Source organism: Lactuca saligna, chromosome 7 (assembly GCF_052625555.1).
Source record: "Lactuca saligna cultivar CGN05327 chromosome 7, ASM5262555v1, whole genome shotgun sequence".
Taxonomy (NCBI): Eukaryota; Viridiplantae; Streptophyta; class Magnoliopsida; order Asterales; family Asteraceae; genus Lactuca; species Lactuca saligna.
The window spans coordinates 115,297,218-115,311,441 of record NC_136423.1 but is presented as its reverse complement, the minus strand read 5'-3'; the positions used below and the strand labels follow the sequence as shown (position 1 = coordinate 115,311,441).

General features: G+C 44.6%; 1 pseudogene; it reads right to left on the bottom strand.

Moving 5' to 3' along the window:
* Window positions 1–735: 735 nt before the first annotated feature.
* Window positions 736–3,882, bottom strand: LOC145007162 (uncharacterized; annotated as a pseudogene).
* Window positions 3,883–14,224: the final 10,342 nt, after the last annotated feature.

The following is a 14,224-nucleotide window of genomic DNA, read 5'->3' as shown; positions in this document are numbered from 1 at the left end:
AATAGTAACTAGGTGGGGACCCCCGCGTTGCAGGGGTCGGATGCGACCGTTTTTTTGTTGTTTGTTCTTTGTAAATGTCATTTGATCAACTATTGATAAACACAGAATTCCTAAATACCCTGTAATGAAGAACACATAAATCAATTTTTCTAACCAAAATACTAAAAAAAATACATTTCAAAATAATCACAATTTAAGCCGCAACTTTCTATCTGACCATAGCAGCCTATTATTATGAAAAAAAAATTGCCTAAAATATCCCTTAAATTGTGATTATTTTGAAATCTATTTTTTTTAGTTAACTGTCCAAGTTACATGGTTGGAACTCAATAGGGGCTTAGGAGTTCCATGGTTGGAACTCAATATGCCACCTTTCTTGTGGATCATCCTGAAAACCACTTGTTGAATCAACCGAGGATCTCCCCATCAGCAGATCATCTGCTAAAAACAAATAAATAAATAAACTTTTGGACGAACGGGAACAGGGAATGTGAAAGTATGGAGGAAGCCATTGATGTTCCGTGTAAAAATAATCAAAAACTATTTATTATCTAATAATCATTACCCAGTTGAGAGCATGAACACCAAAATTAAAAAGCAATGCAGTTTTGAAGAACATGCATGTAATTCTTCACTTATCCTTAAAAGAAGCACACATGAAAAAAAAAAGCCTCATAGAATATTATTTATTACAAGTAAGAACATAAAATACTTAATTTAGCATAGCATAATCAGTCACCTGCATAGGTTATACATTCCACAAAGAATGTTTTTGAAAAAGATTTGCATGAATTTTTGCCTCTGACAGTTCTGACCCGGTTCCGGTTTAGCAAATTTTGGCTCTTCATGTCTTTGAAACCACGTGTTGTATTCTTTATGGTACCTCCATGATTGTTTCTTTAATTCTTTTGCAGCCAGATAGTGTTGATAAGCATTGTGCATGAAATCACACAAATTTCAAAAAAAAATTACAATAAAAATTACAAATGATATAAAAATAAAAATACCTATTGATAATAAACGGAAAAAATTAAGTATCGGTCCCAATGTTGTCGGATCCAAGACGTTCCCAAAAGGCCGAGTTGTTCATAATTGGAGCTTGCACATGCGGATAGCTATACGGGGTCATCGCAGGGTGCCTCTATAAAAGAGTTAAATAAAAAATAAAAAATGAAAGTATGATGTAATAATATTTACTGCAATGTAGCTTTTGGGACGTTCTGAGTCTCGGGGTTAGGGGAGTTTGTAGAAGGCGGACTCAAGTATTTGGAGGTTGTATTGTTGGTCGTGGGTCCCACCTAGGGACACAGCTAACCCACTAACGTTGTCTCCAATTGCACCCAAGTCAGGATTCTTCTACCAATCACACCCAGGCTAACCGACTGGTTTGATTGTAATGGCTGACCAGGTGATAGGTCAACATCGCGTGTGCTTTGTGCTGCTTCTGTTATAGTCCCAAATCCCTAAAAAAATTATATTATAAAATATAAACCCTAGAAGAAAAATGAATTAAAAGTAAATTATACCTGCTGCATGTCTAATGCATATGAGACGTTTGAATCTTCTTCATTGGAAGTGTTCTTGTTAAGGATAGGAGATTGTGCAGGATCAGGTATTGAGTCATCAGATGTAACGCTTTGTTGGTGTATTTGTTGTTGTTGTTGTTCAATGTCATCGACTTTTGAATTGTTATTTGCTGCTTCAAATCGTAATTTGTTTTTAAATTTCATTTATCTTTGACAATAATGTTAAAAAAAAAGTCAAAGAGTTTACCACTATCTTTAGAACTGGTTGACATTTGTTGACTTGACTGTAATTGGATTAGATTTTGTTGTTGTGCTGACGTGGCAGTGTTGGGACTTGCTGGCGGTGCCCCACCCCATCCACTTGAGCTTTGGGAATTAAACTGTGAACATATTAACATAACAATAACATCATTTATTTAAAATAAAAATAATTTGAAGAATTACAAAATATGAAATATGAAGGAGAAACCTGTTGTAGAAGAGAGTTTTGCTGTGTTGAAAATTGCTTATAAGTTCCTCAAGAAATAGGTGGCATTCCAGGAAGGGTGCCGCTTCGTTGTTGTTGTACTTATTGGAATTTCTGCAAAAGTTTCTCCCTTTGATCTGGTGCTATTTCAGTTCTACAACGGAGTCGTCCCTGTTAAAATTAAAATTAAAAAAAAAAGTAAATACATTAATAGTATTTTAGTTAATGTAGATACAATACAATGTACAAGTGTATTCATGCTGAGTTTGGAAGGAACTTTCAGGTCTCCACTGAATGTCAGGAACACCAGAAGGTGAAAAGACTCTTGTAGACCAAGTAGGTGATAGAACATGGTCCGAATTCTCATATTGTAAGGAACCAATAACTGAAACATGATAGTAGATACAGCCCGGTTCCACATTGCAACCTACATAATGAAAATAAATCTAAGCACATTATAAACATAATATCATAAGTAAAAGGAAATCTTAAAGAGGGGTAGAAATTTCTTTTTCAAAGTACTTATTTAACAAAACATGAATTAACTACTGAACTCTTAGAACTCATAACCAAGTAATAGAGTGGAAGTAGGTGTAAGCCTGCCATTTTCTTGAATTTGCACAAAAATAGACAAATAATAAATGAATTGATAAAATGATACGGTAAAACCCCAAAATCATATAAAATGTATTGTTACAAAAATTAATACCTTTTAAAGAAGGTTCATACAGAGCTTCTGAATCTCGTGACTTCAACTGCACACATTTTCCATAAGCTATTATGATTTCAATCACTACTAACATAACCAAAACAACATTAACTATAACTGAAGGAAAAAAAATTGTTGAGAAAAAAAATATTTAGAACACTAATTAATCTATCCAATAAAATAATATAAAATACAGGTAAAGCGATGATAACAACATAGAAAAAGAGACCTAGGAATTTCATCGAATACCTGGTGGGCAGCAGCCAAAACTTCATCCATAACAGTAAACATCTCTTTATTATCTCGAAATCTTGCTGGATTTTCTAGCTGGTAACGAAATGGAATACAAAAATAAAGACCCTGAATTGAATATATAGAGCAACTATAAAAAGATACAAGATTTGTAAAAGACTTGAATAAAAAAGTGCAAAAAAATTGATTAATTACCTCTGGCATCATCAACGACTGCAGTAAGCCTAATCAAGTTAGAGAACCAAAAATCCATGGATGAAGAAGCAGAAGCCCTAAAATTGAGAGCAATTAAATGGTTTGGTGATATTTTTTTTGTTGGTTCGGTGGTTCCACCGTGTATGTGTGTGTTTTTTTCCATGATCGACATAGGCCAGAAAAGAGAATTTTGTGTGCAAATTCATAGCAAAAACTAAAACTTACCTGATGGAGAAAGGGTGTGTCGTCGCCGGAGCCATTGGGGAGTGGTAGCTAGAAGAAGAAGCGAGAAGCGTATAGTTAATCACCCACCGGAACTGCAAAGCACCACAACTGAAGTGAGAGGAAGCGGTGGAGGTCAGAATGGAAGCAGGAAAACACACCTGTGCCACCAAATCCATGGCAAAAACTAAAACTTACCTGATGGAGAAAGGGTGTGCCGTCGCCGGAGCCATTGGGGAGTGGTAGCTAGAAGAAGAAGCGAGAAGCGTATACTTAATCAACCACCGGAACTCCAAAGCACCACAGCTGAAGTGAGAGGAGGCGGTGGAGGTCAGAATGGAAGCAGGAAAACACATCTGTGCCACCAAATCCATGGCAGCCATTAAAGGCATAGTAGAAGGAGCAATATCGATCGGTGGGGTGGGGGTGGTTTTAGGGCTTCTAGACGATTTTGATGGGAGAAGAAAAGGTTGGATAAGAACAAAGAAACTGAAACTGATATTCCTTACCATGGTCAAGGAGGAGCGAACCCGATGAACAGTAGTCTAGTTAGTAACTTGGTTAGGCACTATTCCTAAGAAGTGCTCTCCCTTAATATATATATATATATATATATATATATATATATATATATATATATATATATATATATATATATAAGAATAAGACACAAAAAATGAATAATCAAAATAAAAGACGAGTCTTGACTGTGCTCTGTCTTCTCAAAACCTGCCATCGGTACCTGTTTACTGATGACCTGAGAATACAAGTTATTTTGAAGGCGTAGATCAACATTTAAGTTGGTGAGTTCATAAGTAGTTAGTGTCAGTGTTTGTATAAGTTCGATGAAAATGTTTGTAAAGTGTTCAATGTAAATGTTTGTATATGTTTGAAAACTCCTAGAAAATCATATATTTTCTACTAGTGTAAAAAGTAGTCTTCTACCAAGACTCGACTGTTTTGTATGTTTGTTTCTTTGTAAAAGTGTATGCTTTTCCCAAATATGCCTATCATTACCAAAATATAGTTTTATTTACCCTTTATGTGAGAAGATCACAATTTGAATATAATGGGAAAATGTATGTGTACTGCAGTATTATTTGTATTAACTACTGAAGTAATAACTACCTTAAAACCAATGGTTTAATTAAGGAAAAACTTGATAAGATTGTTACCATACTAAACTGACTATAACACGACGATGAAAGACGTCAAAAGAAATGACGTTTGTAACACCGTAAATTTCAAAACAATTTTTCATTTAAATATAGTGGTTTAATTCTTAAAAACACTTTTGTTAAAATCTCATTCATAATCAAATTATAAAACATAACTCCATTTTCACTTGCATAATAAACCAGCATCCTCAAAACATGACTCTTTCGCTGGTGTGTACAATCAGGTCGGTGTTGTCCCGTGATCCTGAGAGAAACCTGAAACACATAACACAAAACACTGTAAGCACGAAGCTTAGTGAGTTCCCCGAAATACCACATATAACACATATTAGCCACTCGAGGCTATAACTCTTTGGGTTCGTGCACCCAAACTCTGTGAACCCTCAGGTTCTAACTCTACAAGCACGCACAGCATAAATCACATAGAAGAATGCAGTACAACAAACAATATATATAAAGTACTGTATCACATAACTCTATTTACCTACTCAAGGTAAAGTATAGTGACAAGACTCACCTCGCGTATCTCGGTAACTCGCAAATCCTTGAAATCACTAGTGCTCGATCTCCCGAGCTATAGTCCTCCTATGACATAATACATCTCTAATTAACACTTTCCCAACTAAGGTTGACTAACCCTATCAAGTCAACACCGGTCAACTCTGGTCAATGGTTAACGGTCAACCCCAACTCACCGAGTTTGGCGTGGACTCGTGGAGTCTCTATGGGACCCGATTCCTCTGAGTCCCTTCCGACTCACTGAGTCACTCACCCAACTCGGTTACTCAACCCCTGGTTCAAAATCTCTGAACAACCCGCACCAACTCGTCGAGTCTGCCAATGGACTCGGCGAGTGCATCCCATGCACAACCCCAAACGACCTTCTGAGGTCAGATCTGTTCCACTAACTCATAGATCCAGTCCTTCCAAGCTTATTTATCACGTAAAGTTCATGTCTTGGCGCTCATACCTCACCTAATGACTCATAAATGGTGTTTTGACCTCAAGTACAAAGATCCCAAACCAAAACCTCCATGGATTCATAAAAAGCTTGGACAAAGGGACACTCTGGACCTCCAAGGTTCCAGATCCAGAACCTAACTCGCTTAAGGGACCAAAGGAGCACTAGATCTAGCCACAAAAGGGCTCAATAAACCCTAAATCAAAATGAACATCACCTCAACAGAAAATGGTTCGAAAATAATACCTCAAATGTGATGTTTTGGACCTTAGATCTTTAGGGAGTTAACCTTCTTGCTTCCTCTTGGCTAAAGCTTTCTTTCCCTTGCTAGACAACACCTCCAAGGTTGATAATGGCTCCTTCTCTCACTCTAAACGCTCAAGTGCACTAGGGTTTCGCTCTGGGGGCTGGTGAGCACAAATGACGGCCATAAGGCCCTTTAAATAGGCCCCAAACCCGAGAAATTGGGGTTTCATTAAACAGCACGGACTCGCCGAGTCCACCAATGCGACTCGTCGAGTCCGGTCATTAATCCGGATGAGAAATCGCGTCTCTACTCGACGAGTCTACGCACCAACTCGCCGAGTTCTTCCTCAAAACTCAAAATAAAAAGAATAAATATAATACCTGAAATTCCGGATGTTACAATTCTCCCCCACTTGAATCTGACTTCACCCTCGAAGGCTCACCCCTGAAATAGCTCCGGATGTTGCACACGCATCTCACGCTCCAGTTCCCAAGTAAGCTCCGACCTTTTCCGATGTTTCCACTGGACCTATACCAGAGGCACCTCCTTGTTCCTCAAAACCTTGATCTTCCGATCCACAATCGCAACTCTATTTACCTACTCAAGGTAAAGTATAGTGACAAGACTCACCTCGCGTATCTCGGTAACTCGTAAATCCCTGAAATCACTAGTGCTCGATCTCCCGAGCTATAGTCCTCCTATGACATAATACATCTCTAATTAACACTTTCCCAACTAAGGTTGACTAACCCTATCAAGTCAACACCGGTAAACTCTGGTCAATGGTTAACGGTCAACCCCAACTCACCGAGTTTGGCGTGGACTCGTGGAGTCTCTATGGGGACCCGATTCCTCTGAGTCCCTTCCGACTCACCGAGTCACTCACCCAACTCGGTTACTCAACCCCTGGTTCAAAATCTCTGAACAACCCGCACCAACTCGTCAAGTCTGCCAATGGACTCGGCGAGTGCATCCCATGCACAACCCCAAACGACCTTCTGAGGTCAGATCTGTTCCACTAACTCATAGATCCAGTCCTTCCAAGCTTATTTATCACGTAAAGTTCATGTCTTGGCGCTCATACCTCACCTAATGACTCATAAATGGTGTTTTGACCTCAAGCACAAAGATCCCAAACCAAAACCTCCATGGATTTATAAAAAGCTTGGACAAAGGGACACTCTGGACCTCCAAGGGTCCAGATCCAGAACCTAACTCGCTTAAGGGACCAAAGGAGCACTAGATCTAGCTACAAAAGGGCTCAATAAACCCTAAATCAATATGAACATCACCTCAATAGAAAATGGTTCGAAAATAATACCTCAAATGTGATGTTCTGGACCTTAGATCTTCAGGGAGTTAACCTTCTTGCTTCCTCTTGGCTAAAGCTTTCTTTCCCTTGCTAGACAACACCTCCAAGGTTGATAATGGCTCCTTCTCTCACTCTAAACGCTCAAGTGCACTAGGGTTTCGCTCTGGGGGCTGGTGAGCACAAATGACGGCCATAAGGCCCTTTAAATAGGCCCCAAACCCGAGAAATTAGGGTTTCATTAAACAGCGCAGACTCGCCGAGTCCACCAATGCTGAAACGACCCAAAAACACGACCCAAAAATTTTCGTTTTTCCATATAATCAAAACCATAATATAAGTATCATAACATAAAACATACGCGATGTATCCCCAAAACATAACAAAATATTGTGCGGAAAACTGTATCATACTACATCAATCCAAAACATCAAGAGACATCCCCAGGATAAAAGCTATGCTGTGGTGTGTGCGATGCTGTCACCCCGAGCTCTTCCCTTTGCTTGCGGAAGTACCTGAAACCAAAACTGAAACTGTAAGCACGAAGCTTAGTGAGCTCCCCCAAACTACCACATACCATACAATAACATATAAACACATATTGGGCCTTGCCCACTGCATCGGGCCGAAACCCGGAAACTGCATCGGACCGAAGTCCGGAACTGACTGGGACCTTGTCCCCTGCATCGGACCCAAGTCCGGAACTAACCGCATCAGACCGAAGTCCGGAACTGACCGGGACCTTGTCCCCTGCATCGGACCGAAGTCCGGAACTAACTGCATCGGACCGAAGTCCGGAACTAACTGGGACCTTGTCCCCTGCATCGGACCGAAGTCCGGAACTAACTGCATCGGACCGAAGTCCAAAACTGACTGCATCGGACCGAAGTCTGGAACTGTCTGACTGAACATGGCATAGCATAACACATCAACTAGCATAACACATATACGACATGCTACATCGGGCCGTGGCCCGGAACACATGGTACTTAACATATAAAACATAGCACATAAATCCTGTTCGAACCACGAAGGCATCGAACATACCAACTACTGCATCGGACCTAAATCCGGAAACTACTGCTAACTGAACGGGCCGGCATTGTGGCCTTAGACCCGTTCCTACTGGAAGGAAACTCACCTCATAAGTTGGCTGCTGAGTGTGTGGCTCGGGAAGCTAACGGTGGCTGCTCCTGAATCTCCTCGGCTACAAGTCCATAAACACACTCAATCAAATACTAAACACTGCGCTTGGGGTAAAATGACTCTTTTACCCTCGGTCAAAGTCAACTCTCCTTTGGGCTGACTCGCCGAGTTGGGCCACCCAACTCGCTGAGTCCTACTCTTACTTTTCACTTTTACTCACTGCTACTCGTCGAGTCTGGCATCGACTCGACGAGTACCCTCTTGATCCAAGAACTCAGACAATCTTCATCCGACTCGCCGAGTCGGATGAACAGACTCGATGAGTTGTTCTTGATCCCAAGCAGATTGCCTTGGACTCGCCGAGTTGTATGAACAAACTCGTCGAGTCCCTCCATCACTGAGTCTACTCTCAACTCGCTGAGTCCACTTCCTGACTCACCTCGACCACTCAACACTGATAAAACTGAAGGACTCGGGACTCGCGACCCGACTCGTCGAGTCGTTCTTCCGACTCGCCGAGTCGCCGCCATGCAACTGATTTTTACTTGATTTTGTTTGAATCCAATGCATACAATCGATAGATCTGAGTCCAATAAGCTGTTTTACCACGTAAAGTTTCCAACTTTACGTGCACAACCTCATGAATAAGGGAAATAAGGCTAAAAGATGCATAAAATGGGTAGATCTATGGTTATCATGCAATATAACTCCAAAAAGACAGTAGATCTGGGCTCTACAACACCCCAACATTCAGATCCATAGATATATCGACTTAATAAGACGTTCATGCAAATGTAAGGCTTGAAACAAGCACCAACTAGCTCTTAGGAGAGCTCTAATGGAAGTTTAAAGCATATAATAAGATGGAACTCCGAAAATACCTCAATAAACTCTGATTTGGCCTTGGATCTTTGCACTACAACCCTTCTCCTTGCTTCTTTCTTCTTCTCCTTCTTCACACCTTCACAAAGAGGGCACCAAAACACATATAAGCTCTTCAATGGAGGTTTGGGGCTCTATCACTGCGTTCTCAGGGTGAGGGAGGCGAGAATGGGGGCTATAAGGTGGTATAAATAGTGGGCAACCCGGGGATTTTAGGGTTTCACCCAGACAGATGGACTCGCCGAGTCGGGGATATGGACTCGTCGAGTCCCCGGCTCACGCGTGCCCTCAGACGCGACCCGACTCGGCGAGTCAGGCTAGAACTCGCCGAGTCCCTCTAGAAAAACTCACTATAATTACCAATAAATCAACATACCGGGAACGGGTCGTTGCAATTCTCCCCCACTTGTCTCAGACTTCGTCCTCGAAGTCAGCTACGGCTGGATCTGCAAATAACTCCGGGTAGTGCGCTCTCATCTCCTCCTCGGCCTCCCACGTCCATTCAGACCCCTTCCGGTGCTGCCACTGCACCTTTACTAGCTGAATTACCTTGTTCCTCAAGGTCTTGGTCTTCCGTTCCAGAATCACGACCGGCTTCTCGATATAATTTAGGCCGCTATCAACCTGAATGTCCTCTAAGGGAACGACTGCTGTCTCATCCACCAAACACTTCCTCAACTGCGACACGTGGAAGGTGTTATGTATCAGACTAAGCTCCTCAGGAAGATCTAACCGATAAGCAACCCGACCCACCCGGGCCAAAACCCTGAAGGGACCAATAAATCTGGGGCCCAATTTGCCCCTCTTCCGGAACCTGATGACACCTTTCCAAGGTGAGAATTTCAGAAGAACCATATCTCCCACCTGGAACTCCAAGTCCGAACGCCTCCTGTCGGCGTAGCTCTTCTGCCGACTCTGCGCAGTCTGCAGCCTACTACGGACCTGCTGGATCAACTCAGTCGTCTTGAGCACCACTTCGGTGCTCCCGATGACTCGCTGACCGACCTCGCCCCAACAAATCGGGGTCCTGCACTTCCTGCCATATAACATCTCAAAAGGAGGTCGATCAATGCTCGCATGATAACTATTGTTATACGAGAATTCTACTAACGGAAGATACGTATCCCAACTGCCCCTAAAATCTAGAACACATGCCCTAAGCATGTCCTCGAGAGTCTGAATCGTCCTCTCGCTCTGCCCGTCAGTCTGAGGATGAAAAGCGGTGTTGAAATGGAGACGAGTACCCATCTCGTCGTGGAATCGCTTCCAGAATCTGGACGTGAAACGAACATCTCGGTCCGACACTACCGATACCGGCACTCCATGACGTGCCACAATCTCTCGCACATAGATATCGGCTAACTTTTCCGCCGATATACTCTCCTGAATCGGAATAAAATGGGCACTCTTCGTCAACCGATCCACTACTACCCATATCGAGTCCACCCCGCGTGCGGTCCTAGGGAGTTTGGTGACAAAATCCATGGTGATATCCTCCCATTTCCACACGGGAATGTCTAATGGCTGCATCTTGCCGTGAGGTCTCTGGTGCTCCGCCTTGACCTTCCGGTAGGTCAAACATCTCTCCACATACCAAGCGACATCTCGCTTCAGGCAGGGCCACCAATAATCAGGTCGAAGATCTCGATACATCTTCGTCGCTCCTGGGTGGATAGAAAATCGAGACTTATGAGCCTCGTCCATCAATACTTGCCGTACCCCACCCCAGTACGGTACCCATATCCTACCATGAAGCGTCAACAAACCACGACTGTCGTAATCAAACGAAGCTACTCGGCCCACTATCCTCTCGCACTTCTGCCTCTCCTCCTTGAGGCCCTCCATCTGAGCCTCCTTGATCCGCTCCAACAACGGAGTGATCACTGTCATCCTCATACACAGATCTCTGATAGGGGCCATCGATACCTTGCGGCTCAGGGCGTCGGCCACCACATTGGCCTTCCCTGGATGATAAAGGATCTCACAGTCATAGTCCTTCAGCACGTCTAACCATCTCCTCTGTCTCATGTTCAAACTCGGCTGATCCATAAGATATCGCAAACTCTTGTGATCCGTGTAAATAGTACAGTGGACCCCATAAAGGTAATGTCTCCAAATCTTTAGGGCAAACACAACTGCCCCCAGCTCCAAATTGTGGGTAGGATAATTAGCCTCGTGAGGCTTCAACTGTCTCGAGGCATAAGCTACTACATGGCCTCGCTGCATTAATACTGCTCCCATACCTGTGATCGAAGCATCACAATAGACTACGAAATCCTCTACTCCTTCTGGCAAGGTAAGGATCGGAGCCTCGCACAATCTCTGCCTGAGAGTCTCGAACGCTGCCTGCTGCTCAGGCCCCCAGCGAAAAACCACCGACTTCTTGGTTAGCCGGGTGAGCGGCACTGCTATCTTGGAGAAGTCCTGAATAAATCTCCGATAATACCCTGCCAGCCCCAGGAAGCTCCGAATCTCAGATGGAGACCTCGGGACCTCCCACTGCATCACGACCTCAATCTTGGCCGGATCTACCAAAATACCCTTCTGGTTGACGAGATGACCAAGAAACTGCACCTCGCGCAACCAGAACTCACACTTGGAGAACTTTGCGAAAAGTCTCTCCCTCCTCAAAGTCTCCAACACCTCCCGCAGGTGCTCCTCGTGCTGCCCCTGTGTCTTGGAATACACCAAGATGTCATCTATAAACACTATCACCGACCGATCCAGCATCGGTCTGCACACGCGGTTCATGAGATCCATGAATGCGGCTGGGGCATTGGTGAGCCCAAATGGCATCACCACGAACTCATAATGACCATACCGGGTCCTGAAAGCAGTCTTCTGTACATCCTCATCTCTAACCCTCATCTGATGATAACTGGAGCGTAGATCGATCTTGGAGAACCAAGACGCTCCCTGAAGCTGATCAAACAAGTCATCTATCCTCGGAAGTGGGTAACGGTTCTTCACCGTTACTTTGTTCAACTCCCGATAATCAATGCACATACGATGCGACCCATCCTTCTTCCTCACAAATAAGATCGGCGCTCCCCAAGGCGAACTGCTCGGCCGAATGAAACCCTTGTCTAACAGCTCCTGAAGCTGTGTAGACAACTCCTGCATCTCAGGGGGAGCAAGTTGATACGGTGCTTTGGCTATCGGAGCCGCACCAGGAACTAGGTCGATCCTGAACTCAACCTGCCTCTCTGGAGGTATCCCCGGCAAATCCTCGGGAAACACATCCGGGTAGTCACGAACAACAGGAACATCATCAATCGCCGTCTTGCCCTTCTCCCGGGCATCCAAGACGTAAGCTACAAAACCGGCGCAACCCTGCTGAACATAGCGCCTCGCCCTCGCGGCGGAACAAAAGATCGGTCCTCGCTGGGGCCTCTCGCCCTGAATCACTATCTCTCCCCCACTGGAAGTGCGAACCCTCACTAGCTGTAGCTCACAATCAATCACCGCCCCATTGGGGCTCAGCCAATCCATGCCCACAATGACTTTATTCCCACGCAGGGGAATAGGAATCAGGTCCACTGAAAACTGCTCATCAAATATCTGAAGGGAACACCCTCTATGTACTCTGCCGACCCTCACGGTCCTATCATCTGCTATCTCAACCTCTAGTGGACAATCCAGCTCCCCTGGAGCTCTGCTAAATCTCTTGCTAAGCGCAAGCGATACAAATGATCGGGTAGCCCCCGAATCGAACAATACCAAAGCAGGGATGCCGTTCACCGAGAACGACCCTAAATAAAACATATCATCAAGTAATATTCAAATGATATAATAACAATTAAAGATGAAGGAAAGATTCATACCCGTCACCACATCAGGAGTCGCTCGCGCCTCCTCTGCTGTCATCTGAAATGCCCTGCTCTTCGCCACCGGCGCATCAGCTCGGCCCTGCCGGCCATCCGTAATCCTCAGGGTGGCAGGGGCAGGTGCAACCACCTTCCCTGCTGCAGCTAAACTGGGACACTGGGACCTTTTATGTCCCCTCTGATTGCACTGAAAGCAAATCAGATCTGATGCTGTAACCGTAGTAGCAGGGGCCGTAAAATCCCTACTCAAATGCCCAGTCCGACCGCACTTGTAGCAGCCGGAACTCCCTGCCTTGCACGCCCCCTCGTGCAACCTCCCACACTTGCCACACCGACCGTGGCTCTGCTGACCCCTGGACCTGTGATCTGAAACCTTGGGCTTTTTGCCCACACTGCCTAAACCCGAAACCGCCTCCGGTTTCCTCTTCTTCTCCATCTCGAGATCAATCTCCCTCTCTCTGGCTCTAGCAATCATGTCGTCCAGTGTTTTACAACTGGACCGGCTCACAAACATGCGAATGTCACTCCGCAGCATCTCATGATAACGGGCCTTCTTCATCTCCTCATCGGCTGCATACTGAGGAACAAGAAGGGCCCTCTCCCTGAACTTGGCGGTGATCTCCGCCACTGTCTCGGTAGTCTGGGTAAGATCCTGGAACTCCCTAGCTAGCTGTTGCACCTCAATGACCGGTGCAAACTCCGCTCTGAACCTGGTAGAGAAATCAGCCCAGGTCATGGCATCTAGTGCCGCATCATCCCCAATGGCATGTCCGACCTCCTCCCACCAGTCTCGTGCCCTGTCCTTCAGAAGACAGGACGCCAATCTGACCTTGTCCCCCTCGGGACATCTGCTAGTGCGGAATGCGTTGGCCACATCTGCCAACCACCTGGTACTCGCTATGGGGTCTTGTGCTCCATGATAGTCAGGAGCCCCGCATGCCCTGAACTCCCTGAACGTAAGTGTGCGCGACCCCATCACGGCCGCCATCTCGGCACGGAAAGTACTCAATCTCTCATCCATCAGCTCTAAAATACCCTCCTTGATCGAACCGAAGATCACAGGAGTCTGCTCTAGTATGATGCAGGTAACCTCAGAAGAAAGGAACTCCCTAGTCTGCTCATCCATCTGCCCGGCCTCCGGGCCTGATCCCGATCCTGATCCCCCTCCGGCATCTGAACTGCCGGCTGTTGGCCTCGGACGCAAAACTACCATTCTGAAACATATCATAACAACATCAGAACACTAAAATATCTTAAGGGATCATGATACTACTACTAGCTTCCTGGTCTTGTCTTGGCCTTCC